The sequence below is a fragment of the Panthera pardus genome, unplaced genomic scaffold, assembly GCF_024362965.1.
Source record: "Panthera pardus isolate Hobbes unplaced genomic scaffold, ASM2436296v1 HiC_scaffold_12, whole genome shotgun sequence".
Taxonomy (NCBI): domain Eukaryota; kingdom Metazoa; phylum Chordata; class Mammalia; order Carnivora; family Felidae; genus Panthera; species Panthera pardus.
Genome location: NW_026526677.1, coordinates 102,635,008 through 102,662,039, shown reverse-complemented (window position 1 = coordinate 102,662,039; position 27,032 = coordinate 102,635,008). Strand labels below are relative to the sequence as shown.

The window sequence follows — 27,032 nt, the reverse complement described above, 5'->3', positions numbered from 1 at the left end:
TGAGTCTCTTGTAGACAGCAAATAGATGGGTCTTGTTTTTTTATCCATTCTGATACCCTATGTCTTTTAGTTGGCGCATTTAGTCCATTTACATTCAGTGTTATTATAGAAAGATATGGGTTTAGAGTCATTGTGATGTCTGTATGTTTTATGCTTGTAGTGATGTCTCTGGTACTTTGTCTCACAGGATCCCCCTTAGGATCTCTTGTAGGGCTGGTTTCGTGGTGACAAATTCCTTCAGTTTTTGTTTGTTTGGGAAGACCTTTATCTCTCCTTCTATTCTAAATGACAGACTTGCTGGATAAAGGATTCTCGGCTGCATATTTTTTCTGTTTAGCACACTGTAGATATCGTGCCAAGCCTTTCTGGCCTGCCAAGTTTCAAAGGAGAGATCAGTCACGAGTCTTATAGGTCTCCCTTTATATGTGAGGGCACGTTTATCCCTTGCTGCTTTCAGAATTTTCTCTTTATCCTTGTATTTTGCCAGTTTCACTATATGTCGTGCAGAAGATCGATTCAAGTTATGTCTGAAGGGAGTTCTCTGTGCCTCTTGGATTTCAATGCCTTTTTCCTTCCCCAGTTCAGGGAAGTTCTCAGCTATAATTTGTTCAAGTACCCCTTCAGCACCCTTCCCTCTCTCTTCCTCCTCTGGGATACCAATTATGCGTATATTATTTTTTTTTAGTGTATCACTTAGTTCTCTAATTTTCCCCTCATACTCCTGGATTTTTTTATCTCTCTTTCTTTCAGCTTCCTCTTTCTCCATAACTTTATCTTCTAGTTCACCTATTCTCTCCTCTGCCTCTTCAAGCCGAGCCATCGTGGATTCCATTTTGTTTTGCAATTCGTTTAAAGCGTTTTTCAACTCCTCGTGACTGTTCCTTAGTCCCTCGATCTTTGTGGCAAGAGATTCTCTGCTGTCCTGTATACTGTTTTCAAGCCCAGCGATTAATTTTATGACTATTATTCTAAATTCACTTTCTGTTATATTATTTAAATCCTTTTTGATCAGTTCGTTAGCTGTTGTTATTTCCTGGAGATTCTTCTGAGGGGAATTCTTCCGTTTGGTCATTTTGGAGAGTCCCTGGCGTGGTGAGGACCTGCAGTGCACTTCCCCTGTGCTGTGGTGTATAACTGGAGTTAGTGGGCGGGGCCGCAGTCCGACCGATGTCTGCCCCCAGCCCACTGCTGGGGCCACAGTCAGACTGGCGTGTGCCTTCTCTTCCCCTCTCCTAGGGGCGGGATTCACTGTGGGGTGGCGTGTCCCGTCTGGGCTACTTGCACACTGCCAGGCTTGTGTTGCTGGGGATCTGGCGTATTAGCTGGGGTGGGTAGGCAAGGTGCACGGGGGCTGGAGGGGCAGGCTTAGCTCGCTTCTCCTTAGGTGATCCACTTCAGGAGGAGCCCTGTGGCAGCGGGAGGGAGTCAGATCCGCTGCCTGAGGTTTGGCTCCGCAGAAGCACAGAGTTGGGTGTTTGCGCGGAGCGAGCAAGTTCTCTGGCAGGAACTGGTTCCCTTTGGGATTTTGGCTGGGGGATGGGCGGGGGAGATGGCGCTGGCGCCTTTGTTCCCCGCCAAGCTGAGCTCTGCCGTCGGGGGGCTCAGCAGCTCTCCCTCCCTTTGTCCTCCAGCCTTCCCGCTTTCAGAGCAGAGCTGTTAACTTATGACCTCCCAGACGCTAAGTCGCGCTTGCTGTCGGAACACAGTCCGTCCGGCCCCTCGGCTTTTGCCAGCCAGACTCGGGGGCTCTGCTTGGCCGGCGAGCCGCCCCTCCGCCCCGGCTCCCTCCCGCCAGTCCGTGGAGCGCGCACCGCCTCGCCGCCCTTCCTACCCTCTTCCGTGGGCCTCTAGTCTGCGCTTGACTCCGGAGACTCCCTTCTGCTAATCCTCTGGCGGTTTTCTGGGTTCTTTAGGCAGGTGTAGGTGGAATCTAAGTGATCGGCAGGACGCGCTGTGAGCCCCGCGTCCTCCTACGCCGCCATCTTCCCTGTATATTTATGCTTTAGCAAACGGAGTTTAAAAACATGTTGATCTGATTTCTAATTACATAGTCATGTGGGTAGACAATATTAGTGCCTTGTGTAATAGTCATGTCCCAGGCATCAGTGACATACACACCGAGATCTTTGAAAATGTCCTCATGGTACGATATTGAATGTAACCACGGAAGTTTCCAAACCTGACTGTGTGTATGTGCATCTTCCTGTTTTCTGTCTTAAAGGTCACTTTAGTGGCTGGGCTTCTTAGGAATAGTAGTGTAATAGCTTCTCGGGCATTCATGGCCCTGCAAATGAAAATGTCACTGGGGAAGGGCCTGAAGTGTTGGCCACGTGTGATGACGATGGCTGTGCTTTTGTCATCTGATATCCCATCATTTTCCTGAGGAATATAACCCTCGTCTATCCCAGAGTAGAGCTGAAGGGTGACAAAAGAGTACCTATGTTTTTTGCCACTGAATCTGAATGTGTCTTTCTGCACCCAAGAATAAATGCTTCTCAAAAATTCCAGTTCCAGGAAGATGAAAAAAGTTTATAAAAAAATAAAATTTTAACTTGAAGGCAATGATTATTCTATCATTTAAAATAGTCATCCATCTAGATTATTTCTTACTGGAACATCCTACGCTTTGGGGTAGATTATCTGTTCGTATGTGTGAAATATCAATCAAAATGTAAAGTTTTCATTGGAATTCATAAGGAGAAACACCATTTCTTGTGAAAATGGGAATAAAACGTTTTAAATTAAAAGGCTCAAACCTAGAAAGTGAAATGAAGTTGAAAATAAGACAAAGTGAGAGAATAGAGATCTCATTAATAGTACTTTAATATCAGCCTGAATTTCTAAAATAATATAACATAATTACATACTATTTTACAAGTTTGGGTAAGTATTCGATCCAGTGATGCAAGGTAGAGTCTCCCAGGAGATAAATGAATGTTCTTTTCAAAGAGCCATTTATCTCCATTGTATTTAACTGAATCTGGTTACAAAATGTAATCCACCTTCCTTCTGAAGTATAACCACCAGGGACAGGAGTCTTCATTCTGACTTGGCATTATCCTTTTAATTTTTCACTCTAATAACAGAGACACTTGTGGTAAGTGATTTTATTGGCGTAAGTTAAATATCTAATCTTTCTCTGTCCTTCACTTTTTGATTTCTTTCTCATACTCCTGTTTCCTAATTCCTTCCTCCTACTATTCTTTGATCACCAGCTTTGTTTTAGCCACTTGTATGCATTTCTTTAAGATTTTGAGTCATCTTGACTCCTCCTTGTTCGTTTTCTCCCAAATCTGGTTGTTAGCTAAGTTTTGAAGTTTTGCCATCACTGCAGACTCTTTAGTGACTTAGGCTTTTGTCTCTAACCTGAATATTAGTGATCTGACAGTTGGTGTCCTTGCACCAAATTACTTACCTTTGTTCCATTAGTGAAGCAGTGGTCTTATTTTTTCTATGAAATTTTTATAGGAATATTTTTTTTTTGTTAACAAAATAGCTTAAAATATAGTATGTCTGCATTTTAAAAAGTCCAAACACTATGAAATACGTAGCTTGAATGGATATATTTAGATAGGATTTCACAAAAACTAACATACAGCCGACAGTGCTAAGCAATATTCTGAGATTTTCCAGCAAGTTCCATTAGATTTAGAGGCTCTGTTGGCACATAGTCTGCTTTCCAAGGCATTGCAGGTAGCAATGCACCGAAAGTTTTGCTATGGCATAATGAAAATCCTCAGATATTTTACCTGTCTTGTTTCCTTTTCACTCAGTACATGCCCCCCTCCCCCACCACTGAGTTCATGCCTTGTATTTTAGGTTTGTTACAAAGCATTTCTATACTGATATCATATTCTGTATTATCTAGAAAGCAAATAATAATGACTTAAGCATATACATTTATTTATCCCTCACAAAACAGTCCTAACTTGAGCAAGCTAGGGCTGATATGACATTACATGCTTTCAAGGACACTTTCTGTCTTGTTCTGCTAATTTTTTTTTTTTTTGAGAAGGTATGATAATCTTAACTTTTTAATTTTTTATAGCTATATTGAGATATACTTGGCATACAAATTACTGCATGTATTTAATGTACACAGCTGAACGAGTTTGAACATATGCATGCACCCATGATACCACCGTCACAATGGAGGTGCTATTCTTAACTTATGACTTCAGTCTCATCGTCTAACATGGATCTTTCATCTCTCAGCATTATATTGAGAGTTCAGCCGGTAGGAAGCAGAGGTCAAGGTGTTTTACTTTTAAAGGCATGACCCAGAAGTTTCCCATATCACTTGCACTCATAATCCAGTCAAAAATCTAGTTATGGCTACCACCAGCTTCAAGGAAGACAGCCTGTAGTTGGGTGATCACGGGCCTAGCTAAAATTGCAGTGTTTTATTACCACAGAGGGAAGGGAGAATGGGAAGTGGAAGACCACACCCAGTCTTTGCTTTACTCTGCATGCTTAGCACCCCCAGAGGCCTTGCAGTCTCTGGCTGTCTGTCTCCACAGAATATTCATAAGCATGGTTGTACTGTGTTTGTAACCTACAGACAAAGTGGAAAAATGGTGCTAGTGGAAGAATTGGAAAATTCTGAACTATTCCAGGATTACCTGAAAGAATTGTTAAGTCATAGTGATTAGGCTTGCTCATGAGAGTTTCCATAATCCTATAATTATATCAAAACTTCAGTGTGACATGTTTGGGGTTCTATGAGGTTTGATAGCATTGCGCCTGGATGACTGACGATCATAACCCTGGAATCTTAATAATCCTAATGTACTGGCATACTTTGGTAGGAAGATATAGCCTTTGTGCTTATTATTGTAAACCATATCTTGTACAATATATATATGTCAGAGTATTCATTTTGCCATGTGTCAAACTAAGTGCTTTGAAAGACTATCTCAAATACATAACGAATTTTTTTAATTAAAATTAAAATTTTTTTTCATTTTATTTATTTTAGAGAAAGTACAAGCAGGAGAGGGACAGAAAGGGAGATAGATTCCTAAGAAGGCTCCATGCTCAGGGTAGACCTGTTGTGGGGCTCTATCCCACCACCCTGGGATCATGACGTGAGCCAAAATCAAGAGTCAGTTGCTCAACTGACTCTTGAAGGTCCAATGAGGTCCTAGGTGCCCCTATGACAAATTTTCTTATGATTAGTCTTAATGTTTATTTTACTTAACATTATTATCAATATACTGTTAAGCCTACTCCAGAATTATTAAGATTCCATTAGACTTGTTGATTAAAGATTATGGCAGGGAGACTAGCATCCCCCCCTCTGCTAAGATATCTGCATTCTAATTCCTGGGACCTGTGAATGTGTTACCTTCCATGGCAAAAGGGAGTTTCCAAATGTGATGAAAGGTATGGATTTTGGGATGAGAGATAATCCTGGATGATCTAGGTGGGACCAACCTAAATCTCATTAGTCTTCAAAAGTGGGAGACGGAGGGCAGAAGAGTGGATCACAAAGATGTTATGGGGGACTTGGCCTACTGTTGTAGCTTTGGAAAATGGAGGAAGGGGGCTGTGCAGAACAAGGGCACCTCTAGAAGCTGGAAAAGGTGAGGAAGCTGATTCTGCCCTACAGCCTCCAGAAAGGAATGCTGCCCTGCTCAACTTTTGTTTTAGCTCAGTGAGACAGATATTTGACTACTGAACTACAGAACTGCAAGATGATATATTTGTATTATTTTAAGCCACTATGACACTTTTCAACATCAAATCATCCCGTCCAACAACAAAATTTATATAAATAGAAGAAAAAAAACCACCCTTATTTTATATCCCTTAGTAACATTAAAACATTTTTTCTGTAGGTCATACACATTTTGTTAAATTTGTGAAATGGCCTTTTAAAGCACAAAGTGGATTGTATCACTTTCTTCCTTAGTTGATTTTTGTAGCTTTCAAAAGCCTTCTGAATGAACCCTCAAGTTCTCAGCATAGTATATGAGAACCTCCATGATTTAGTTTCTTTTTTCTAGTCTCTTCCTTTGCTGTATTTCCTCAAACACTTCCACTCCATTGGCCTATTGATACCAAATTAAACTTGAATTATTTTTAACAATAAATTTTTTTAGTAATTTCCCATGCAGTGTTTACCCTTTATCTCATGTAATATGCATAAAAAATTAAAAATTACTCAAATCTAAATTATATCCTAGATTATTATTTGCTAAGCCTGGAAATCCTACTCATGATCCTTATGAGTTTTCTCTTTTGCCTCATTCTTTGTCTACAGAGATCCTTCAGGGCTAAGTCAAATATAAACTTTAACATAAGCCCTCTACCTTTTACTTTCTTTATAGAATTGCTACATTGAATGTCTTTCAGACTGCAACCTTGCTGAACATTTATTTTTCTCCATTTGCCCATAATGCCTCATATCTATTAGAACCTTGATAAACATTTGCAGAATACATGAATAAATATTAGGCAATAAATCATTAGTTGAAATAAATCTCAAAATGAATGTTATTGGTAAACTCAGATAAGCTTTAAAGAAAGTTATTTTAAAGCCTAGTATAAACATTATTCTAAGTAACATGGCTTTACAGTTGCCACTAAAACACATTTAATAAAATGGAAACTCCATCTAAAATTGCTAAGTGCATAAACTAAAGGTTAGGAAGTTATGCCAACAGAGAATTCGGCCAACCAAACCAAAATGTTCCAACTCTGAAGCCGTGGGTAACCATCAAAGACATTTGCACAGTGCCCCAGACAGAATCACCAACTCTAGGAGATGCACTACCATGTTTAAATATGAATGTAGAATATTGATACTTTCCCCTTTAGGAAAAATGGCTATGAAATCTGCTATAAAACAAGTTGGAAATAATTTCTTTGAACTGATTTCTCTCTTTAAAATACAAGGTGATTGATACCACAGACACCTGCTAGGACTTGAGCTCCAGGACATCCATGATTACTAGGACTGGTACTGATCACCATCCCCCTGTGTAAGAATGACTCTTGGAAGATCCAGGACAAGCACCACCTACCATAGGACAGAGCAAACTTACTGTTACACTGGGAGATGTCAATGACTTTAGGAGGTTTCATCATTTCAACTGCCACATTGGACCTTCAAAAAATAAGATCATAAATTGGCCTTCTGTCTGTCCACACAATACAGGTAATAGAACTCTTTTGCTTGTAAGAAATAACTTAAAATTTTCTACAACTGACAACTATTATTGTTGTGAATTTTGCATATATTGGGCATTGTATGTGGATTAGCATTTTGGAAAATTCTCTCCCTGTCTGAGAGCATGTCAAGTCCAGGGCCACTCTGCTCATCTGCCACATGCAATCAGTGTGTCCTCGAAATTTGTGATTCAAAATATTTACCTGATATGCAAGTTATCTTCTCTCGTTTCCACATCATTTTTTGAAGTTCACATAATATTTTTCTTGGATTAATGTGGGCCTCTAATTAACCAAGCTGTCTCAGTTTTACCCCACCTAAATTTTCAACACAACTTCCAGAACACCCTTTTTAGTTGCAAATGTAACTGTATTCATTACTCTTTAAAATCCCAACCTCTTCCTTGAGGAGTTCAGGCTCTTTAGCATGGTCTGCAGACCTTTTGTCACAGGGTTGCTGCTTATTTCTTTATACATGTTTCTTGCTGTGCTTACCTCCCATTTTTTCCTAGAAATTTACCTTCTGACAATCGTAAACCTTATCAAGGAAGGTAATGCATTTTTCTGATCTGCTATTTCCCTATTATCTATCAAAGTGGCTGGCAGAAAGTGGTGTTTAGTCTGATGCATGAATCAATGTACATTGTATTTCTTTCCTCCAGCTGATGAAAGACTACCTTCCTGCTTCAAAGCTCTTATCCTCCCTTTGACTCACTGTTTCAAACCTGTGTACATGTGTATGTAAGTGATAGCAAGCAGAAAGGGGATAAAGGGGGAACGGGGATCCAGGTGCTAGGTACAATGGATAGAAGTGGTACTTAATTTTCTGCTGTGGATGACTCCTTAGGTTCAAGTCAGAAAAAGGAAGAGATCACATTTTCATCCATTACTGTGACTTTAGGCCTCAGGATGGTTAGTGGGTAGGAAAAGATTTGGTGAGGTACACCATCAGAGATAAAAGGGAAAGACCAGAAACCCAATTGAACTTTTACTTCTTTCAGAGACTACAGATCAACACCTGGAAAAGTACGTAAGACCTGAAATGTGTGTTGTTTTTCCGTGTTTGCTATCCATACTTTACTTCCTCTCAGCATATTTTTTGAAAGTGTAAGGGAGGAAAACTGCAAACTTGACTTTGAAAACCACCAAGAAAGGTGTTGTTGAGAAGCTAACATTACAGTCTGTCATCAACTTTAGGAAAAGTGAATCCCCAGGAATGAAAAGAGGAAATGGACTGAGCCCTTGAAACTTACAGGAAGTTATTAAAGGAGCAAAGGAGTCTGGAACTGACAGGTTTTCTCAGGGCTTGGACCAAGTTCAAGGATTTGTGGTGGTACCTAGTTACCCTTCGCAAAGTGGCTTATGAAGAGACCCTGATACTTCATTCTAAGCAATGACATTTTCCAGCTTAATAGAGATCCAGGAGGCCAGGAAGTGAGCATCTGTTTGTGAGTAAGGGAAGAAAGGCATGGCCTTGATGCAGCTCTGATAGGAGAAATAGGCTTTCAACCCAGTTTGTGGAGGACTGTTTGAGGGATTTTAAGAATCACTCCATTGCAACCTGGGGAGTATGGACTCCTTCAGCCTGAGCAGTACATGCTGAGGAATATCTGATCTTGAGATCAAATGGAGATGACCAGTAGAAGTTGGATTTTTGGAAAGATTACTTAGGATGCAGTATAGACAACGGATTAGGGGGGTAGAGTTGGTGGGAGGGAAGCTGTGACAAGCAATCTAGATGAGATGATGATGATCTGAACTCAGCAGCACTAGGCTTGGAGAGAAGTGGATAAATGCAAAAGATATTTAAGAGGTAGAATTTACACAATTTGATACAGGGGATGAACGTACATGGACGTTCCATACTTCATCAAAGAATCCTTTTTTTTTGGCATAACATTTTAAACACATATCAGAATACCTTTACACTGAACATATTTTGTAAGACCTAGGTCTGTGGTAAAGGATGTGTGTTTTCATGGGAAAGTACAGGTACATATAATACGGAGTTCCACTTTGGGCAGGAACATTTTGGTGAGAATGCCAACCTTGGGAGTGGAAATCATAAAAAGAGGTCTCCTAAACACTCCACATATCGAGTAGGACAGCTATCTGAAAGTGTTATGTTCAATATTAATTGAATGTAGCTCTGCCCACAGAACTTCCTGGTTATCTAAAAGTATATTGATGTGTACAAAAAGGCTTTTTTCCTTCACAGCAGGATAAGACATTTCTCAATTCCTGGTGGCCCTGTGAGTCAGAGCCTCACAGTGTGTGTGCTGAGGTTTCAGGTAGTAGAAGGCTTCTTGGTCTTGGGTATACAAGTACTCCCACAGCTCATACGTGAGTTTGGGGTCAGGCCAAATTCAATGAAGACATGAGTAGTTCCATTAACAAATTTACCATTGAAAATAACCCTGTCGTAGCCTTGGCTCCTTGCCCTCCAGAATACTCCTTCACTGGGGTGGATGATCAGGAGAGATGGAGACCTGGCCTTCCCAGAACAGACTGAAGCTGACAAGGTAGGTGCTGTTGTTGAAGTCTGCCTCCATTCGTGTCGTGCCTGCTTTTTGAGATGGGGAGCATATCCCAGCCCTCCGGGAATCACCACCAATTTCCTTCCTGCATCCCCAGGGGTCCCTCACCTCCATTAGGATGTCTAACTGCCCCCTCCCCCCACCGTGGAGAACGGTGCTGTTTTGTGTGCAGCACTAGGGGTGGTGTTCATGCGGGTGAAAGATCTGAGTGGGGTCAGCGGGTCTAGTTTCTCTCTGATTCCCTTTATTCTTTGCTCAGTCTCTGTTGGTGACTTTAACAGTATCAGTGATAGTTCAGGGTATAAGGATTTCATTGAAGTGTTCCATTGATAGAATGAGATCACTAAGTTTAGACCAGACCCAAGCTGACATTACCAGGTATGTGACATAATGAAATGAACCTCTTCAAGTCATTTTAGTTATGAATTGTAATGTTTATTTGCCTATAATCAGTATTATTTAAACTGATAATTTTGAAAGACATATAAATATCTTAAATATTTATTTTCAACTTTAGTTGATATACATTGTTATATTTCTGTCAGGTATATGACATAGCGATTTGCCATTTCTGTACATTACAAAATGTTCACCACAGTCAATGTAACCTTGTGTCGCTATACAAAGTTGTTATACTATTATTATTTATAAATGGAAGATGGTACTTCTTAATCCCCTTTATGTGTTACGGTTATCCCTACTCAGGCAACCAATAGTTCTGAGTCGATTTCTGCTTTTCTTTATTGGTTTATATTTTAGATTCCACATATAAATGAAATCATACGGTATTTGCCTTAATTCATTTAGCATAATATCCTCTAGTTCCATCCATGTTGATGCAAATGGCAATATTCCATTCTTTTTCATGGCTGAGTAATCTTCTATTTTGTATGTACCCTGTATCTTCTTTATCCATTCTTCAATTGATGGACACTTAGCCACATCTTGGCTCATGTAAGCAATGTTTCAGTAAACATAAGGGTGCATATGTCTTTCTGAATGAGGGTTTTCATTTTCTACAGGTAAATACCCGGAAGTACAGTTACTGGATGGCTTGTCTATGTTTTTTTTAAGCTTATTTGAGAGAGAGGGTACCAATGGTGGGAGAGGCAAGACAGCTCCACGGTGACACCCGTGAGCCTGATGCAGTGCCCACACACATAAATCGCGAGATCATGACCTATGCCGCGTCAGATGCTCAATGGACTGAGCCACTCAGGTGACCCAAGGTATTACTATTTTTAACCTTCAAGGAATCTTCCTATTGTTTTTGCCTACAGGATGCATTTATATTCCCACCAGTAGTGCACTAGAGTTCCTTTTTCTCCACATATTTGCCAACACTTGTTGTTTCTTGTCTCGGTGCCATTCTGACAGCTGTGAGGTGATAGCTCATTGTGTTTTTGATTTGCATTTCTCCGATGATGAGTGACGTTGAGCATCTTTTCATGTGTCTGACTTATTTGAAAAATGACTGTCGAAAAAAAAGTCCTCTGCCCATTTTTAAAATGAGGTTGTTATTTTTGGTGTTGAGTTGTGTGAGTTCTTTATATAGTTTGAATATTAATACCTTACTGGATATATCATTTGCTAATATCGTCTCCCATTGAATAGGTTGCCTTTTCATTTTGTTGAAAATTCCCATCACTGGGCAAAATCTTCTGGTTTGACATAGTTCCAGTAGTTCATTTTTGCTGTGTTTTCCTTACCTGAGGAGATGTCCATAAAATGTTGCTAAGGCTAGTGTCCAGGTTATTCTTTAAGTGTTTTGTGGTTTCATATCTTCCATTTTGCGTTTATGGTGTAAGAAAGTGGTCCAGTTTTTGCAACACTATTTATTGAAGAGACTATGTTTTCTCCTTTGTATATTCTTGCCTCTTCTGTCATATATTTATTGACCATAAATGTGTAGATTCCTGGAATCTCTACCCTGTTCCCTTGATATGTGTTGATATTTTTGACTACTGTAGCTTTGTAGTATATATTTAAATCTGTGATTCTGAGATCTCTCGTTTTGTTCTTTTTCAAAATTGCTTTTGCAATTTGGGGACTTTTGTAATTCCATGAGTATTTTAGGATTGTATGTTCTAGTTCTGTGGGAAAAGAAACTGTTGGTATTTTGATCAGGATTGCATGGAACCTATAGATTGCTTTGGGTAGAAGGTACAGTTTAACGATATTAATTCTTCCAAACCATGAGCATGGTTTCTTTCCTCTGGGTCTTATAGTTTTCAAGTATAGGTCTTCCACCAACTTGGTTATATTTATTCCTAGGTTTTTTATTCTTTTTAATGCAATTTTAAGTGGGATTATATTCTTAATTTTGTATCCTGAATTTTGATGAATTCATTAGTTTTAACAGTGTGTTGAAATCTTTAGGGTTTCCATATATGGTATCATGTCATCTAGAAATAGTAACAGTTTTGCATCTTCCTTACCAATTTAGATAACTTTATTTCTTAGTCTTCTCCAATTGCTGCAGCTAGTACTTCTAGTAGTATGTTGAATACAAGACATGAAGCTGGACATCCTTTTCTTGTTCCTGATCTCAGAAGAAAGGCTTTAGTTTTTCATCCCTGAGTATGATGTTGGCTGAGGATTTGTCATGTACTGCCCTTCTTATGTTGAGGTATATTCCCTGTACACATACTTTGTTAAGAGTTTTTATCATAAATGAATGCTGAATTTTGTCAAGTGCTTTATATGGTTTCAGGAGTAGGATCCAGTGACTCATCTCTTCCATGATACCTAGTGCTCATCCTGAAAAGTGCCCATGTTAATGCCCACCACCCGTTTAACCCACCCTCCCTTCCAGCAACCCTCTGTTCTCTATATTTGAGTCTTATGGTTTGCCTCCCTGTTTTTATCTTATTCTTACTACCCTTCCCCCATGTTCATCTGTGGAGTTTCTTAAATTCCACATGAGTGAAATCATATGATATTATTTCTCTGACTTATTTCGCTTAGCATAATACCCTCCAGTTCCATCCACATTGTTGCGAATGGCAAGACTTCTTTCTTTTTCATCATTTGGCATTGTGTGTGTGTGAGATATATATGTATATCACATCTTCTTAATCCATCACTTGATGGACATTTGGGCTCTTACCCGAATTTGGATAGTGCTGCTATAAACATTGGCATGAGTGTGCCCCTTCAAATCAGTATTTTGTGTCCTTTGGATGAATGCCTAGTAGTGCAGTTGCTGGGAACAACACGAAAAGGCAACCAATGGAATTGGAGAAGATATTTGCAAATGCCACATTGGATCAAGGGTTAGTAACCAAAATCTATAAAGATCTTACCAAACTCAACACCCCCAAAGCCCAAATAATCCAGTTAAGTAATGGGCAGAAGAAATGAATGGACATTTCCAGATGGCAAACAGACCTATAAAACATGCTTAATATCACTCATCATCAGAGAAATACAAATCAAAACCAATTCTGACCACCTCACACTGGTCAGAATGGCTAAAATTAACAACTCAGGAAACAGTAGAGAAAGGGGAACCCTTGTGCACTGTTGATGGGAATGCAAACTGGTGCAGCCACTCTGGAAAACAGTCTGAAGTTTCAATGTCCATCACTCATTTAGCCCATCCTTCCCCCCCAGCAACCCTCAGTTTATTCTGTATATTTAAGACTCTTATGGTGTGCCTCTCTGTTTTTATATTATTTTTCCTTCCCTTCCCCTATGTTCATCTGTTGTTTTTAAATTCCACAAATGAGTGAAATCATCTGTTATTTGTCTTTCTCTGCCTGACTTATTTGGCTTAGCATAATACTTTCTAGTTCCATCCACATTGTTGCAAAAGGTAAGAGTTCATTTTTTTATCCCCGGTTTCTTTTTTCAAATAATGAACTCTGTTTTAAAGTATTTCATTGTTTTTTTCCTTTTACTAATTTTGGGTGTGTTTTTTATTTTTCTAACTCCATTAAGTGTTGTTTCTGATGGCTCTATTGTCATAAATGTCCCTCTAGGAACTGCTTTTGTTGTGTCTCAAAGATTTTTGACCATGATATTTCCAGTTTTTTAAGTTCCTTCTTGTTTTCTCCATTAATTAACCCATTGGTTGTTTAGTAGTATGTTGTTTAACATCCCTGTTTTCTTGTTTTTCTGGTTTTATTTTTGTAATTGATTTCTAGTTTCATACCATTGTGTTTGGAAAAGATCAATCTTTTTAAATTTATTTAAATTTGTGTTCTTACATATAATCTATCCTGGAGAGTGTTTTATGTGTATATTTTAAGTTCCTTTGGTCTAATGTATCATTTAAAGCCACTCTTTCTTATTGACTGTGTGGATGATCTTTCTATTGCTATAAGTGGAGTGTTCAAGTTCCCTACTATCAGTGTGTTATTGTCACTTTCTCCCCTATGTCTGTTAATATTTTTTTTATATACTCAGGTGTGTCTATGATAAGTGCACAGATATTTACAATTGTATCTTCTTGTTTATCACTTTATTATTATTCATTGCCCTTGTATATTGCTATAGTCTTTTTCTTAGTTTATTATGTCTGATATAAGTATAGCTACACTGGCTTTTTCCCCCTGCTTCTATTTGCATGGAATATCTTTATATATTCCTTAACTTTCAGTTTGTATGTGTCTTTAGGTCTGAAGTGGGTCTCTTGTAAACAACCTATAGGTGGATCTTTTTTTTTTCTTTTTGAAATCCATTCAGTCTGTCTATTTTGATTGGAACATTCAGTCCATTTAAGGTAATTATTTAATATAGATGTGCTTGTTCCCATTTTGTTAATTTTCTTTTCCTTTTTTCTTCTCTTGTGATTCCTTTCTTTGATTTGTGGTTACCATGATGTTCGTATATAACATCCTATGCATATAGCACTTCATGTAAAGGTGACTGTTGCTTAAGTTTGAACACATTCTAAAAGAATTATTTTTTTACTCCCTCTTCCATGTATATGAAATATTTCCTATCTTTTTTGTATCTCTTAACTAACTATATAAAATTGGTATTTTTGGTCTGCTTTTTCTCTATTGGCTTTTTCCTTTCAAAGAAGTCTAATATATGGCCATTTTAGTGGTAATATACTCTAACTTTTGTTCATCTGGAAACTTCTTTATGTCTCCTTCAATACTGAATGCTAACCTTGCTGGTTTCAGTATACTTGGTTGTAGGTTTTTTCCTTTCAGTACTTCAAATATACCATACCACTGCATTCTGGCCTGCAAAGTTTCTGCTCAAGAATCAACTTAAAGCTTGAAATGGGTTTTCTTGCAAGTAAGCAATTGCTTTTCTTTTGCTCCTTTAAAAATTCTCTTTAATTTTTATGTCATAATTAGTATCTGTCCTGATGTGGGCCTTTTTGGGTTCACACTGGAGCTCTCTGTCGATCCTGGAGCTTGATGTCTGTTTCATTTCCCAGTGTAGGGAAGTTTTCAGTGATTATTTCTTTAAGTTTTCTATGTGAATTGCATTATCCTTGATGTTGTCCTAGAGGTTTCTTCTTTTAGATCACTGATCTGTCCTGCATCTTGTTATCTGCTGTTGATTCTCTGTACTATATTTTTCATTTCAGTTGTTGTACTTTACAGCTCTGATTGGTTATATTTTCTGCTTCCTTGCTGAAGTTTTCAAGCTGCTCATCCACTCTTCTCTCAAGTATGGTGGTCATCTTCATGACTATTGCTTTGAACTCTTGATCAGGTAGGTCATTTATCTCCATATTGTTAATTGTTTTTCTGAAGTTGTGTTGTTCTTTCATTTGGAACATACTCCTCTTTTTCCTCATTTTGTCTGACTCTGTTTGTCTCTATGTATTAGGTCAGCTACGTCTCCTGGTCTTAACGTTACTGGCCCTATATAGAAGAAATCTTGGGGTTTCCTTTAGTGCAGTACTTACTGTTTAGTAGAACCAGATGTTCCAGTGGTGTCTCCTATGTTTGCAGCTGGGTGAAAGTCCTGGGTACAACTTGCCACGGGTTTGGTGGTAAGCAGGGCTGCCTCCTTCTCTCACTAGGGCAAGACTTGCTTTGGAGTGGTGCTGGTTCTGGACCGGGTTGACCCAAGGCATGGCAGGGTGGAACACCTGCAATGGTAAGTCCACAGGATAGATGTCGAATGACCAACTGGCACCTACCTGTATCAGGCCAGCTAGGCTCAAGAGGGGCAAGAAAAGTGGTACCTGCCAGCACTTCTGTACCTGGAGATAGTTCCTGCCCCCCTGGCACATGTCCTAGTCTATAAATGTCCTACATGTGTAGCTTGGGCACTTTTCAAACTGCTGCCTCTGTGGTCTCATTGTACTTGAGCCCTTTAAGGGTATATCCCTCTTTCTGATAGCCCTCCACTCTTACTGAAGTTAACCCCCTGCTTATTTTCAAAGCCTGATGTTATGGGCTCATCAAGCCAATGCAGATCCCTGTGACTGAGGGTGCCCAATGAGGGACTTCAAACCCTCATCCTTCAGGGAGGACCTCCACCCCTGTGATATCCTTCCTGCTGGTTGGTCACTGCGGGTTTTGTCAGGACTGCATCTCTGCCCATCGTACCTTTCTAGATGTAGCTTTGTCTTCGTATCTTTAACTGTGGAAAAGCTGTCCTGCACAGTCTTCGGGTTTTTCTCAGAATGAGGTATACTATATGCCGTTGCAGCCTTGTGTCTGCAGGAGGAATTGAGCTCGGATTCTTCACTTCTCTTCTTGACTAGTAAAAGACTATTAGACATAGGTAAAAGAAAAAAAAAACAACTAGATTGAGGTAGAACTAACAGAACTTAGTTATGGCAGGATATGAGTTGTATAAGTAAAGGAAGAGTAAATGCACCTGAGTCAATTAATTATTCATCAGTATTCTCTGCGATATATATTTTAACTTCCATATTTTATGGAAGGCTTGAACAGTTGTGGGTAAATATATTGAATCTAAAAGATTATTGGTCTGGCAGATGGCAAATGAGCTCCCTTCCTCCCAGGGACACACCGAGGCAATAACTACATATAATGCAACTCACTCTGAAAATGACCTGTGACTGGCAGAATAGATCTCCACAACTGAAGGTATAAAGAGAAGGTCACGTTGACAAGAATAGGAGGGGGAGGGAGGTGGTCGTGAACCAAACTCCCAATGTGGTGACCCCTTGCAGTAGAAATATCACAGGTGTGCATTTACTCCCTGAAGAACAAGAGGATCAAGCTCCACATTAGGTGCCCACAGCCCTGGAAAGCTTTCACTAAAAAGATAAGCACCCATAATGTCCGGCTTTGGCAGATCCTGAGGGAGCTATAGGAAATAAAGACTCCTCTTTTAAAGGACAAGCACACTCTATCACTTGCACAGAAGCAGCACTTTGAAACATGTCTGGATTATATGTGAAGGAGGCTCACTGACTAATTTTAGGGCATGTGCTGGAGGGGCAGAAATCTGTAGGAGCTTTTTTGGGAATATCAGGGAGTGCCATTTCCTTCCTTCAGCCTAGCCTTGCAGGAGGCAGTTCAGGCACTTTCCATCTACCTTGCTACTAGTTCTCACCCCACCCTGGTATTTTTGTGCTGATCTACATCACCCAAGCTGCCCCCCACTGCAGGTGTCCTTTCATAATAACTCCTGTCATAGTGGTGGGGGAAGGGAGCCAGCTATGCTGGGAGCTAACCCCACCTCCTGGCAAGCTGATAGCCATGACTACTGGGGGCATGCTGGTGGGCAGCCACCCCCCAATAGTTGCTGAATTACAACAGGAGGGCACATGCAGGAGTCACCCCTGGTGATCAGAATCTACTGAGCCTCCCAGGACATTTTCTACACAAGGCTGCTACTTTCAAGAACAGGAAATAGAGCTGACCTACCTAATACGGAGAGGCAGACGAAATTGCTTCAAACAAACAAGTGAGGTAATCTACCTGGGAAAGAATTCAAAATAACCGTCAAAAAGATGCTCACAGGACTCGAGTGAGAAAGTTAGTATAGAGATAGAAATAAAAACCCAACCCATCAGAGCAGAATAGAATAACAATTGAAACAAAAAATACAGTAGAAGGAATCAACAGATTAGAGGATGAAGAATGGATCAGTGATCTAGAAGACAGGAAATTGCCCAAGCTGAATAACAAAAAGAGAACAATGGGAATAGGTTCAGGGATCTGGGACAGCGTCAAGTATAGTAGCATTCACATTACAGACCCCTCTGGAGACAGAGAAAGAGAGGGGCATACAATTTACTTGAAAACCTGGGCAATGAAACAGATATTAAGGACCAGAAAACTCAACAAGATGAACACAAAGATGTCCACACAAAGACACATAATAATTAAAGTGTCAAAAAACAAAAAAAGGTGAAGGGAGATCTTAGTTACTTACAGAGAACCCTAGAAGAGATTCAACAGAAATGTTTCAGACCCGACTAGACTGACATGGTATATTCAACATGATGAAAATACCTACAAGCAAAAATACTCTAACCGGCAAAATGATTCAGAATTGTAGGAAAGTTTATCACCATTAAACTGACCTTACAAGAAATAGTAATGACACTTTTCAAAGGGGAAAACAAAGGGCCATAAGTATAGTAAGAAAATTATGACAAAAATATTTCACTGGCAAAAGGAAACATAATGAAGATAGATCAATAACATATGAATGTTGATAGCATGAGTAGTGAAACCAATTATATCCATAATAACTAAGAGCTACAGAAAATAAGATGTGAAATATATATTAAACTTTCAGAGACCTAGAAAAATATAGTGCTTTTAAGTTGGAACACATTTTAAGTGGCCATCCACTTAAAATGGATTGCTATACACTTAGGGGCTATATATGAACTATATTATAACCAAACATAAAAGCTTCTAATAGATATAGAATAAAGAAAAAGGAATCCATAATAATAAAGCCTTCAAATCACAAGGGAAGGAAGCAAGAGAAGGACCAGAGAAGAGCTACAAAAATAACGAGAGGACAATTAACAAAAAAGCAGTAAGTTCATACCTATCAATAATTACTTTAATGTAAATGGACTAAATGTTCCAATCAAAAGACAAAGGGAGACTAAAGAGATTAAAACAAAAACCAAAACCCAAAGACCCATTTATATGCTGCCTACAAGAAGCTTATTTCAGTCTTAAAGACATACAGAAAGAAAGTGAAGGAATGGAAAAATATATTCCAGGCAAAAGGAAACAAAAAGTCAGGGTAGAAATATTAATAGACAAAATAGACTTTAAAACAAATACTGTAACACGAGGTAGAAGAAAATTACATAATGATAAAGGGATCAATTCAACAAGAGTATAAATAGTTGTAAATATTTATGTACCAAACATGGACTCACCTAAATATATAAAGTGATATTACAGACATAAAAGGAGAAATTGACCAGAATACTATAATAGTCGGGTACTATAACATCCCAGCATCAATGGATAGATCATCCAGACAGCAAGTCAATTAAAAACACTGACTTTTAATGACACATTAGACCAGATATACTTAACAATTATATACAAAACATTCCAATCCCCACACAGCAGAGTACAGTTTTCAAATGCCTATGGAACAATTCTCTAGGATAGATCACATGTTAGGCTACAAAGTAATTCTCAGTAAATTCAAGAAGATAAACCATTGGCCAGATTCAACAGGAAAAAAGAGGACTTAAATCAGAAGTTAAAGAGGAGAAATAACAACAGCACACAAATACAAAGGAGTATAAAGGACTACTATGAAAAACTACATGCTGAGAAACTGGAATAAGTGGAAAAATTTCTAGAAAAATAAAATTTTCCAAGACTCAATCAGGAAGAAATAGACAATCAGAACAGACTGGTTACTAGTAACAGAAGTGAATCAGTAATCCAAAAATCTCCCCAAAAAACAAAAGTCCAAGACCAGATGGCTTCACAGGCTAATTCTACCAAATATTTTAAGAAGGGTTAATACTTATTCTTTACAAATTTTCCAAATTTATTCTGTGATGCCAAATTTATTCTCTGATACCACAGCTAAAGACACTATAAAAAAAATCTGCCGAACTACATAATATGCCTAATAAACATAGATGCCAAAATTCTCAGCAACTAATTGAGTCCAGTAATATATTAAAAGCATCATTCACCATGAACAAGTTGGATTTACTCCAGGGATGCAAGGATGAGTTAACATCCAAAATTGATCCATGTAATATACCACATTACCAATAATAAAAACATTAAAAATTATATGATCTCAACAGATGGAGAAAAAGCATTTGACAAAATTCAACTTGTGTTCACAATAAGAACTCTCAACTAAGTGGATGTCGAGAGTACGTACCTCAACATAATAAAGGTCATATATGACACACCCACATCTAACATCATAATCAGTGGTAAAAACGTGAAAGCTTTTCCTCTAAGATCTGGAACAAGACACACATGTCCACTTTCACCACTTCTATTGGAAGTTCTAGCATCAACAATCAGAAAAGAAAAAGAAATAAAATGCATCCAAATTGGTAAGGAAGAAGTAAAACCTTAACTAATTCCAGATGACATATGACTGTATAGAGGAAATAGACCCTGTGAAAAAAAAAGAAAAAAGCCCAAACAGAATAAATGAATTCATTAAAGTTGCAGGGTAGAAAATTACATAAATCTTTACATTCCTGTACACTAACAAACCAGAAGAAAAAAAAAGTTAACAACACACATAAAGCTTAACCAAAATATGTCTCCACCCCAGCAACAATCAATAAAATCCTTGTGGCTGGTAGAAAGCAGTAGAGCAAACCAAAAGGGACAAAAACAAACAAACAAACAAAAACCCAAGGAGATGAGATGTTATAAAAAATAAAGCTTAAAGGAACCCAAGATTCAACCTCTGACAAGATCAATGAAGAAATAGAGATGCAAATAAATAAAACCCCAAACAAGAATCTTTTCATGTACTTCTGGAAAATTTTAAAAACCTTAATTTGCACAAAAGGGAATAGAAAAATTGGATGGAGAATAACCATTCAATACACATAAATAATAATCACAGTAATAATAATGTAATTGTGATAATGATAAACATGTTACCATTTTCCCCACTTCTAGAAGTCACAGGCTGAGATTATTTTATCAGTGGGTGCAGATATCCCTAGGTTACATAATGAGAAAAAATTGTCCAATTAATATTATGAGTTAGAAATATGTTTTATGCTAAGACTTCACAAGCACAATATAAGAAAAATATAGGCCTATTTCCTTCCCTTCTGAATATGTTGAACATGGCTTTAAGATTCTTTTATATCCATCAATGTAGATACAGATGTAGCCTGAGTATGTATGTGTGTTTATTCATCATGGTCAATTATGTATTAATTTAGGATTAACAAATGGCCCCAGAGAGAAAAATCTTACAATATAATTTATTCTTAGTGGTTTAAAGACAAACATTTCATGTTTTTTACTGTTCTCAAATTAGGAGTACAGTTGCCAAAATCACATTTGCTATATTTCGAAACTAATGTAACATTAAAATTCAATTTAAAAAGTAAAATACTTTTAAAAAATTAAAAATAATGTTTGATTTTGAGAGACAGAGTGTGAGTGGGGTAGGGGAGGGGAAGAGAGAGGGAGACACGGAATCTGAAGCAGGCTCTGAGATGTCAACACCGAGCTTGATGTGGGGCTCCAATTACATTACTGTGTTATCATGACCTGAGCCCAAGTTGGACATTTAACCGACTGACCCACCCACACAGCCCTAAATACCTTCTTTTTGAGGTCAGAAGAAGACAAAGAGGTTAGCAATTTTAGAAACCCTGAATAAAACAAAAAATCAGAGGTATGAGAATTTTAAGAGAAAAAGCAAACTGTCCTTATTTTTGCAGATGTTGTGATTGTCCACAAAGAAGACCAAACATAGCAAATTATGTGCATTAAGAGAGTCAGTAAGGAACTGGATACGAAATAAACTTGCAAAAATCAATAGCACTTACCTATACCAGTAATAATCACCAAAACAATATAATAGAAGGTAGGTTCTGAACTTGATGGAGGCATTTTGAAAAGACCTGAGTGAAAAACTCTAACACTTTGAAAAATAGGGTGGCTTAATATTATAAATTTGTTAATTTTCCCTTAAATAACTTTAAAATTCTATGTATTTCTCTTGATGTATTTAGTTCTCAAACTGTTGATGGCTTTCTACTTAAAGTTTCTTTAAAATGTTTATTTTTGAGAGAGATCACGAGTTGGGGAGACACAGAATCTGAAGCACCCTCCACGCTCTCAGCTGTCATCACAGAGCTGGATGAGGGGCTCAAACCTATGAACTGTGAGTGAGATCATGACCTGAGCCGAAGTCGGACACTTAATCGACTGAAACACCTAGGTGCCCCTTTCTACTTACAGTTTTTGATTTCTGGTCTAATTTCACTATATCAGAAAGCATACGCTCAACAATTTTAACCTTTAGAAACTGAGACTTACATTATGTGAAGGCTATGGTCCAATTTCATAAATGATCTAGGTGCACCTACAAGAATATGCAGTTCACAATTGTATTTCACATAGGTTTCATTTGTTAAAAATTACTTAGAGAGGTTAATGTCTATTAATATGGCTGTAGATTTGTCTCTGTTTTTATCAATTTTTGCTTTATATATTTTGAGGACATAGTATTAGTACATGCATCATTATAACTTCTTGGTGGATTATCTGAGTATATTATCTTCCTGATTATATTTTCTTGGTATATTATCATTAAGAAGGTCTGTTTGGGGGCGCCTAGGTGGTTCGGTTGATTAAGCAGGTAACTCTTGATTTCAGCTCTGGTCATGATCTCATGGTTCCTGGGCTTGAGCCCTATGTTGGGCTCTCTGCTGACAGCATGGAGCCCACTTGGGATTCTCTCTCTCCCTGCTCCTATCCTGCATGCATGCACATGTGCTCTCTCCCTCTCTCTTGAAATAAACTAAAAAAAAGCTTGTGTAGTTACAATAACAAAAGGCAAAAGAGGCTTTGAGAAAAGAAGCATTTTTTTTTTTAACGTTTTTGTTTAAATTCCAGTCAGTTGGCATACAGTATCATATTGGTTTCAAGTGTTCAGGATAGTGCTCATCCCAACAAGTGCACTCCTTGATCCCCATCTCCCACCACCCCCTCCCATCTGGTAACTATCTGTTCTCCATAGTTAAGAGTCTGTTTCTTGGTTTGCCTCTCTTTTTGGTTAGTGTTTGGTTTATTTTGGGGATGGAGGAGAAATGGTAAATGCTTCCCTCTTTTACTTTCAAACATTAAGTTCTTTATAATATGGCACTTGTAATCAACATAAAAGTTTTATTGTTTTAATATGGTGAGACAAATCTTGGTTTTTAGTATATTTAATCTTTTTTTTCCCTACAGGACCCACCTATTTTACTGCCTCCTTTTGGATTTATCAAGTATTTTTTTAAATTAAAAAAGGTTTATTTTTGAGAGAGAGGGAGAGCATACGAGTGGGAGAGGAGAAGAGGAAGAGGGATAAGAGGATCCAAAGCGGGCTCTGTGCTGACAGCCCTGTGCGGGGCTCCAACTCATGAACCGTGAGATCATGACCTCAGCTGGTGTTGGATAGTTAACCAACTGAGCCACCCAGGGACCTGATTAATCAAATAGTTTAAATTATTCCATTTATTCCTCTATTTAACTAAGGGTTTTACATTATCTTAGTATCTTTTATTGGCTATCTTAAAAATTACACCTTGCATCCTTGATTATGATAGAAACTTAGAATTCTTTAACACTACTTACCCTTTTTGTATTTTGTTATTTTTGTCTAGTATTTTAATTCTATGTATATTTTAAAATCAACAGCATATTATTTTGTTTTTTGAAGCAATCATTCACTTATATTTACCAACTTTTTTTCCATTTTGAGTTAAATTTTGTTTATGGTATGAGGGAATGTTTGTGGATCATTTTTTGCAGATGGATATACATATGTGTTCTGGCCACTTATTAAAAAGATTATTCACCACTGAATTTCTTTGGCACTTAAATTGAAAATCAATTGGTCCTGTATATTAATGTTTATTTCTGAACTATTTGTTCTGCTCGATTTATTTTTATGTCTGCCTTTGTGCCAATACCACACTTTGTTAATTACTGTGGCTTTATAAGAAGGCTTTAAAAAAACCACGTTTATTTATTTTGAGAGGGAGAGAGAATCCCAAGCAGCCTCCGCACTATAAGCACAGAGCCTGATGCAGGGATCTATCTTATGGGATCGTGACCTGAGCCACCTAGGCACCACTATATAAGTCTTGAAACCAGAAAGAATAAATCTGCCAACTGTGTCCATGTTTTAAAAAAAAATTCTATGTATTTCAAATTAAGTTCCCACGAGGATTTCTTGGGTTGGGAGAGAAAACCTGATTGTAAAATCTTGCAGAATGTAATAGTCTGTGAATACCTGGGAAACATTTAAAAAATATGACTACCCCTACCATAAGTTATAGTAATAAAACAGTATTGTAGTATCAAATAAACCAATCAAATTGAATAGGTCCTCTGGAAACAGACCTGCTTATAGATGGGAGTTTGCTATATGTCATTGGTAACATCACAAATCAGAAAATTATATTTAGTGAACCATAATGGAAAAGTTGTCTCACTTGTGACAAATTGGAAAAAACAAAGATTCCTATCTCATGCTGCATGCAGAGAAGCTCAAATGAAATAAAAACCTAACTATGAATGAAAATGCAATATAAAGAAGTTTATAGTTTCTTTATGATCTCAAATTAGGAAGTATTTTTTAAAAAGATCTCAAAACAGAAACTATAAGTAGTTATATATTCAGTTACTCAAAGTTAAAAGTTTTATTCACTGATGACAGACTGGGATAATATATATGGAACATTTAAAACTAATGAAGAATTATTATGTAGAATGTAAGAGTTACTACGGAAAATAAAGAACATGTCGGTAAGCTCAGCAGAAAAATAGACAAAATGTTTATCACCTTATTGGGCACATTAGGAAAGAGATGCATTTCATTTAGGAGAATAGATAAGTTACACTTTGCATGTACATACAGTAGAATACATGCAGCTCTCAGAGATCATGAATTATATTTACATGTAGCAATGTGATTAGACATCAAAGAATAATTTTGAATGAAAAAATTAAAGCATTTATGTAAGTAAAATAAAAATACTAACACAATACTGTATGCCTTTCAAGGTCACATACATGCCTAAATATATGTGTTGAATAAAAACTGGAATGCTATGAGGAACAATAGTATGTAATGGGTGACCATGGGAAAAAGGGAATGAGAGTATGGAGAATGAATGAAAAAAGTACAACAAAAAAATCATATACGGCCATGTAGCTTAAGATAGATTGACTTTCCTTCAGATAACAATAATCAACTCTGAGAAAATACTAAAAACAAGTACCTGCAGGCTATGTAGAGTGAACAGGGGCAGGCAAATTTTGAAAGATGAAACTTGGAAGAAGGAGCCACGAAAAGGCAAGTTTTCTGTTTCTGAAGCTTTCACCTGAGAACAGTTTACAGAGAAGCATGGAGTACTGAAATGCAATAGAAACCTACTATTTTTTAAAATGGCTTCAACAATTTGAGAGCAGAGTCTGCAGCAACCACAGTCACTGAAAGAGAATGAAATCCCAGAACAGTAAGAACCAGAGAAGGGCATGCCCCAAATTGTGAGTATGAATGGTACTCAAATCTCTACTGATCCCTGAAGCATGCCTTTGGGGTAGACACAAAGCAATTTATTGCTAAAGCCAAAAAACTCACCTGAGATTTGAGTTACTTCCAACCACAGGTGAAACAGTATTTGCAGTTTCAGTTGAACCGAGTTAATTGATTGCCAGAACAAAAATTTCAACACAATCTGAGGAGTAAAATGGAATCTAGGTCTCCATAAAATAACTATCACAATGTCCAGGATACAATTCAAAATTACTCAGCACTGAAGGAACCAGAAAAAATGTAATCATTCTGAAAAGAAAAGACAATTAATGGAAGCCAACCCTTAGATAATCTAGATGTTGGCATGATCCGACAAGGACTTTGAGACAGCTATTATAACTATGCTCAATGAAGTAAAGATACTGTAATGAATGGAAAAATAAGGAATCTCGGCAAAGACAGAAATATTAAAGAACCAAACAGAATTACAACAAAAAACAGTATCTGAAATAAAAATACACTCCTTAATCCACTTTACTAAATTGCCTCCCCACTTCTCAGTGTTTCTCTATTAGATCAAGGTTATGCATATCAATTGTATTCAGACTTTATATACATTTATTAACTTCAGGTCTGTTTGGTTTATAAGTTTCTGAAAGATATAATACAATTTCCCACTATGGCTGTGGTGATATCAATTTTAGCTTATAATTCTGTTTTTGCTAGGATCATCCAAATGTGTGATTATTATACATTTTTTGTAGATTGTTCCTTATGTAGCATCTCATTTTATGTTTATGTCTTTTCTTTGCTCTTTAACATCAACAATTTACACCAGAAGTCAATGGTGTAAAATGTTTAAGAAACTCAAAGGAAGGAAATATGAGCCAGAAATTTTAAAGTAAAACAATTTGACTTTCAATTTAAAAAGCACAATTTCTTTTAACACATTATAATTTAGGAACTATTTCCCTTAAGGTCTTTCCTAAGGAATTTATTAAACAGAGTGAACTTCAAATAACCAAAATGACTGGACAATTTGATATAACGATTTGTGTTAAGAAAAAATATATATTTACTCACAGACATAAATCTAATGATTACATGATATAGGGTATGGTATGCAATGGCTATGTATTCTAATGTAATTGCAGTAAAACTATAAAAAAGTTGGAGAATGGGAAGAGATGGAAAAAGCAGAATTAGGTAGCTGACTGAGAGTCATTAACTGAAGTAAAAGGGTATTACTTCAAGTCAGATAAGGAAGAGTCAGGGTTGGGAAAAAATGATGTTACTAGCTAATTTCAATATTGCTGATGGTAAGGGACCAATAGACATTAACCAAGTGACAAAAAGGGTTATACACAAGGATTGGAATAAAAGTAACCATTAGAACAAAAACAGAAACATCTCTAAGTAACAGAAAAATATTCAAAAATAAAAGAGCAAATAGATATTATAAAGATGTAAATATATATAATTATACCCTAAAACAATGCCAAAGTTAGCACCAAACATATCAATTGCATCAGTAAATATAAATGGATTTGTCCTAACAACAATTTTCAGATTGTTCAATATTTGCAAATGATATATCCAAAAAGGAGTTAATATCCAAAATATATGAAGAACTTCAACTCAACACTAAAAACAATCTGATTCAAAAATAGGCAGAAGACCTGAACA

At 37.4% G+C, this 27,032-nt stretch overlaps 1 long non-coding RNA gene and 1 pseudogene across 1 annotated transcript; one reads left to right on the top strand and one right to left on the bottom strand.

Moving 5' to 3' along the window:
* Positions 1 to 2,002: 2,002 nt before the first annotated feature.
* On the bottom strand, positions 2,003 to 11,383 carry LOC109278725 (NXPE family member 1-like; annotated as a pseudogene).
* Positions 11,384 to 15,100: 3,717 nt separating this feature from the next.
* On the top strand, positions 15,101 to 24,165 carry LOC109278618 (uncharacterized). Its single transcript, XR_002085765.2, has 3 exons — positions 15,101 to 15,389; positions 15,703 to 15,779; positions 21,535 to 24,165. It is a non-coding gene; the product is annotated as an uncharacterized LOC109278618 (long non-coding RNA).
* Positions 24,166 to 27,032: the final 2,867 nt, after the last annotated feature.